Genomic DNA, 6,278 nt, shown 5'->3' with positions numbered 1-6,278 from the left:
AATACAGTGTTATGAAGTAGATTTTTTTATTTTTAAAAATGTACTGACAGTTAAAATGAAAAGTAACAGGAAATGGAGACATTTTTTTTTTATTTTTTAGTAAATTTATTTTACAACATCATTTAGTCCAACATAATAGCCACAGATTCCCCTGTTCTCCCACTCTCGCCCCCCCCCCCCCCCCCCCCCCCACCCCTCATTCCCACCTCCTCCAGATCAAGGTCTCCCCCGAGGACCGGGATCGACCTGGTAGACTCAGTCCAGCCAGGTCCAGTCCCCGCCTCCCAGACCGAGCCAAGGGTCCCTGCATAGGTCCCAGGATTCAAACAGCATTTATTTTACAAATATTAGTAAAAGTAAAATATCATACTGAAAACAATATCAAGAAATGTGTTGCTAAAAAAATATGGTGAATAAGAAATACTGCAATACTATTTTTAAAGGACACCAGGGAAATAAAAACATGAATAAGATGTATAAAAACTAATATTAATAATTTTTAAAAGCTTTATCAAACGAGATTGACATGTACTGAATAGAGTTCAGAGTTAAACCAAGAAACAGAAAAAGTTGAAAAAATAGAAGACTAACTATACAATGCTACATAGAAACCAATTGTTTCAATAGTCTATAAATAAAAATGAATTAAACATTCAAATGAGTAAAACCAGCTTATAATACTTTAAAATAATACCAATGAGTAAGTAAGTAAGTAAGTAAGTAAATAAATAAATAAGTAACTTGGAGATCCAAGTTAGAGGGCAGCCTATTCTTAACAGCAAGTTCTAAGGCAACCAGGGCAACAAAAAGTAACTCTGTTTCAAAAAACAAAACAAACAACAAAAAATTAATTTAAATTCCTATGTAAGTTGAAAATTAAAAAAAAAAAATCTGTCAAGAAATCATATAAAATAGAATTCAAATGAAGTAAGATTATAGAAAACAAACAGGGCACTTGAGTCTTATTTATACCAGAAACCAACCAATAAATATCCAGTAGAAACTCTAAGGTATATTTTAAAATAAAATAAAAGAGCAAACTGATAGACTTCTCAAGCCCTATTTTAGCAATTTTCAAAGAACAGGAAGCCAAAAATCCTAATAAAGACTTCAAAGATTTGAAGCTCATTCTGAAATGACATTTAGAGGCTCTACATGAAAGAGCTGCATGGTGTTCTCTGCTCAGCATTATACACTCAGATACATAAATTTTAAAAGCCTTAAAAAATTAAAAAATGTTATTAAATTTTAAAATCTTAGAAGCTAAAACCCCCTTATCTCTGATTTTTTTATATCAATGACCTAGAGAACAAGAAAAACTGTATTTGAAAGAAATAGGAATAAAAAAACACAACCAAGTCAAAAGAGGTCTGAGAGTGTGAGATTAAGTAAAATGGGAAAAGTTGTTTAGCAGAATTATATTTAATTCTCAAACACACCTTTCTTGATCCTTAGACAATAACAAGGAAATTGCTATTTAACAGTAGTGATAAGGTGAATTTCTGGAAAATGCTTGGCATCAGAATATGACAACGTCTTAACTACTAACAAAGTAAGACTGCACATTTAAGGATTTTTAAAGGAAAGAAATTGGAATTAACTTTCTGTGCTGTTTTCTCATACAGAAGTCATTAACCTTAGGAGCTGGAGAGAAAGCTCAGTGATTAAGAGAGTGTACTACTCTTAAAGAGATTGAGACTTAGGTTTCAATCACCCAGGATGGGCAGCCCAAAACCACTTGTAATTATAGCTCCAGGAAATTGTATTATCTGTGGTCTTCAGAAACACTTGCACTCACATACCCATAGTCTCTCTTTCTGTCTCTCCGTCTCTGTGTCTCTCTCTCACACACATACACATACACATATGTAAAATAAATATAAATACAATAAATAAAAATAAAATAAATATTTAAATGTCATCAATATTTGCTAGTGTATTTATTTTGCAGAAAGGTATAAAAGGTTGAATTAGAACTACTCTACTAATGGAAAAATCTTAGTAATTGGATTTACTCCCTTAAAGACAAAATTAACAAGAGGGCCCTTTAATTCTATAGTATATCATTATAGCTAAAGAAATAGAATAATGCAACCCAAGAGAAAAAAATGTTACCTACACTGTCACTTACGTAGTATTTGTGTATCTATTATGTAACATACACTCACACATTATATATATTTTCCTTGTTGGTACCACACTGGTTTCAGACTACAAAGACTAGTTTTACATTACAGAACAACTTTGTAGTCATTTAATATGGCCCCAAACCAAAATTGGATTCAAAAGTAGAAATGGATAGGTTGAATTCAAAATTGTAGTATTGAGAATAAGGTCTAAATGTTCTTTTAGCTAAAGTAGTAAGTAATCTTACTACTGAAACATATCTAAAACAAAGTTTAGGGATCTTTATTCCTGTGTTCAGCATATGAACATACACATGTGCACATAATATATATGAGCATGGTTTTGAAGTGAAGCAGCCAAGATTTCTAACAATGAATTAAAAACATAATGTGTTCTTTCTCACATTCATCTCTTTCTACAGAAAGAATGTTTCTTGGTAAATATTAATAATGTAGCATGGGCTAACACTGTATGCCACATTTTAAAAGACAAATGCTAACTGGAAAATGCAAGTAATGCATTTGAGCATTATGCATTTATAGTTTCAAATTAATTCTTATTCTCATATTTCATGAGTCAGACAGGTATAGAGTAACAACTATAGCTTAAGATTTTTATGTCCCACCTGGCCCTTGGTCAGCACAAATATCTCTCACCTGCCAGTTCTGTAGCCACTTAGGACCCAAGTAAACACACAAAGGCTCAGATAAATTAAAACTGTTTGGCCATTAGCTCAGGCCTATAGTTGACTAGCTTACATTTAAACTCAGCCCATTTTTGTTAGTCTGTATGTTGCCACATGTTCTGTGGCTTTACCTGTGTGTCTATTACATGCTGCTCCCTAGACAGCAGGCAGGCGTCTTTTGACTCAGCCTTACTGTCCCCAGAATTCTCTTCTCTGCTTGTCCTGCTTATACTTCCTGCCTGGCTACTGGCCAATCAGCATTTTATTGATTAACCAATATGTCCAAATTCCCAAATATATCACGCTGGCTTTGGAGATGGAATTGGCTCACTCCTTCTCCTTTGCTGAAAAAAAAAAAAAAAAAAAGTTTGAGAGATCCTTCTGTTTGTAATTAATATAATTCTCTATGTGTTCATTTGAATCTGACTGGCTGCAGGCCTGAGCAGGACTAAAGAAAACTTCAGCTATAAACAACTCATGATATATTGATTTATATAGTTTGATTGATCAGTGACATGAATAAAAAAGACTTTGCCATGTTTCAATATTGTTTTTCTTTAACCTTTAATTAAAAATATGAATTATTCTGTCCTTTTAAATTGGTCTAATATCATTTTCAAAATGATAGTAGAACCTATTGTGGTTTAATTTGTAGAGTATTATAGTAAAAATCAACACTAAGTTTCATAGGCACTACAAAAGCAAAGTATCACTAAGCCATATCCCCTACCCAAGAGAACCGTTCCATGGTAGTATATCTCACATTGATTCTTGGAGACATGGAAGGCACTATATTGGGCTACTTATATTTCTAAAAGTTAAGGGACTGTCGGGCAAAGTCACCCAGATCATTGCACCATGGGGCACAATCACAGCCATACAGTTCTGTACATAAAAGTGTATTGATATATTCTTTTCTCAGTAAACTAAGTTCTCTCAACTCCCTTTGAGGTGAATAACTTGACCAATTTTTCTGGCCTACTAGGCACAGTAGTATAAGGCCTACTGGGCAATAATCCCTAAGAGAATGAGAGTGGTTGCATAGGGGCTTGGCCCATGGGAGGGAGCCTGATAAGAAAATTAAATGGGCCAGGCAGTGGTGGTGCACGCCTTTAATCCCAGCACTCGGGAGGCAGAGCCAGGCAGATCTTTGTGAGTTCAAGGCCAGCCTGGGCTACAGAGTGACAGGTGCAAAAATACACAGAGAAACCCTGTCTCGAAAAAACAAACAAAAAAAAAATTAAATGAGAGTCATTTTAAATACCTTTTCAATGGCAAGTGAACTTCAAAAGTTGGTCAAAACAGCAATAAAATTATTAATAAATCCAACTATACCAGAATCATTTTCTTCATGTTTTGCTATAAGTTTTAAACTCTTTTAATCCTTGAGTGACCTGAATTTAATAAATTATTAATAGTGGAAAACTTTTTTTTCTATGCCAGGAAAGAAATATTTTCTAATGAAGGCTGAAAAAATAGTTCATTTTGTAAAGTACTTTTTTTTTTTTTTTTGCAAGCAACAAGGAACTGAGTTTCATCTCCAGAGCCCACATTAAAAATGCCAAGTATGGTAGCTCACATTTGCAATTCCAGTATTGAGGAGGGAAAGAGGTAGGAACTGGTAAGTTCTTGAACTTATTTGCCAACTTGCCTAGTCTACTTGAAGACTCCTAAGCAAGTGAGAGATGCTGCCTCAAAATCCAAAGGTGGATAGTGTCTAAGGAATAACAACCAGAATGCACCCTTCACACACACACACACACACACACACACACACACACACACACACACACTATTTATAATGATAATGGAAACAAATGAACTATTAGGAATAAATAAGGGATCCTCTGAAACCAGCAATTATCACATTCCCTTATATAAGGCGTTAACTAGAAAAAAAATTTAAACTAACAGCTTTTTCATGAAGTTCTAAACTGTGTTTAAAATGTGAGTTACACATTTTTTTATGCCAACAAAATCCAATATTTCTAGGACAAAGAAGGTAGGTATAGAAATTAAGATTTTGGGCAGATCAATGTGATAGCTTACCAGTAAGATGTATGTAGGACTGTAATGATTGGAATTATTATAACAGACAAGGAGGTGCAGTTGTGATTATGTCAGCTGGAGACTAAGAATGGAGGTCATGTTGAAAGGATGGAATAGTAGAAAGCTATAGGGAATGGTTTTCTTTCTAGGAAGCTCTCACAAAGGCTGTAGGTAGTAATTTTTCTTATTTGTTGTTTTAGAACACTTTGAGGTTTCATTTAGCAGTTCTCTGGGTCTGGAAAAGGTTTTAGTGCCTCTTGGTGTTGAAGGATGACGCACACTAGCAATGCAACATGTAGTGGGCAAGAGAAACTTGATCTTGGACTTGTGGAACTACTTAATGGACAGAAGGCAGCACTTACATGATGCAGTCTCTTCCACAATCAAGGTCTGGATGGAATGAGCACTAGCATGGTGCTGGCAGCCATATCTAGGTCTTTAGAAGGAGGAAGAAGTCAGCCCCAGCCACCCAGGGCACTCTCAAGGCTGTAGAATCTCCCAATTCACTCTGGGGGTACTGCACAGTGCCCTCCATGAGAATAGAAGCCCCTTTTCTTTGTGCACCACTGTTTAAACAACCACTATAGGCCAAGGTAGTTCATGGGTTGGGTGGGAGCTAGTAATTTTCATTAATTTTTTTTTCAGTAAATAATTTTTTTCCATATTTCTTTTCAGGTACAGAGTAAAGAAGTATATAATTTAGTAAAGAGCAAGTATCCTAAGTTTGTAGGCTAATCAGTGAATGAGTTCTACTGTATGCAACCAAGTGCCCAAAGTCAGAGGCAAAGCAAAACCAGAATACTGTACACAAGTGGCCTTCTGTGTAACTGTTGTAGTCACAGTGTCTGGAGAGACTCTGACATAAACATAAGAGGTTTCTGGCTCAGGAGCAACATCATCTCCAGTAGTGAATTCCTAGACCAAAAAGAAACATTCAGGAACATTGGAATGGATTATCCTTCATAAATTAATACCTAGATGAGTTGAGGCAAATCATTATTTATAAATCCTTATTTAAGTATAATGAGTTTGAACTATTTGTAGAAGTTGAACACAGTTCTAAGCCAGGGAGCTTGATACGAAGACATCTCTTGTGTCAGACTTTTCTAATTATTTTTATTTGTTTGTCATTTTGATGATTATTTGGCCCATTGTTTCTATCCTTATGTATGTGCCGTGGAATGTCATTCTGTACACTGTGAATGTGTGTTGCTCTGATTGGTTGATAAATAAAATGCTGATTGGCTAGTAGCCAGGCAAGAAGTATAAGTGGGATAAGCAAACAAAGAGAATTCTGGGAAGAGGAAGGCTAAGTCAGGATTCACCAGCCAGACACAGAGGAAGCAAGACGACAAGGCAGAACAGAGAAAAGGTACCAAGCCACATGGCTAAACATAAATAAGAACTATGGGTTAAT

The 6,278-nt window shown here is 35.2% G+C and overlaps 1 non-coding gene across 1 annotated transcript; it reads right to left on the bottom strand.

Annotated features, from left to right (window-relative positions):
- Positions 1-5,345: 5,345 nt before the first annotated feature.
- LOC114699427 lies at positions 5,346-5,477 on the bottom strand. The gene has a single exon (XR_003735529.1). It is a non-coding gene; the product is annotated as a small nucleolar RNA SNORA68 (small nucleolar RNA).
- Between the last annotated feature and the right edge of the window lie 801 nt (positions 5,478-6,278).

The sequence above is a fragment of the Peromyscus leucopus genome, chromosome 2, assembly GCF_004664715.2.
Source record: "Peromyscus leucopus breed LL Stock chromosome 2, UCI_PerLeu_2.1, whole genome shotgun sequence".
In the NCBI taxonomy this organism is placed as follows: Eukaryota; Metazoa; Chordata; class Mammalia; order Rodentia; family Cricetidae; genus Peromyscus; species Peromyscus leucopus.
Note: the sequence above shows the minus strand (reverse complement) of the source record. Positions and strands in the feature narration are given on the sequence as shown.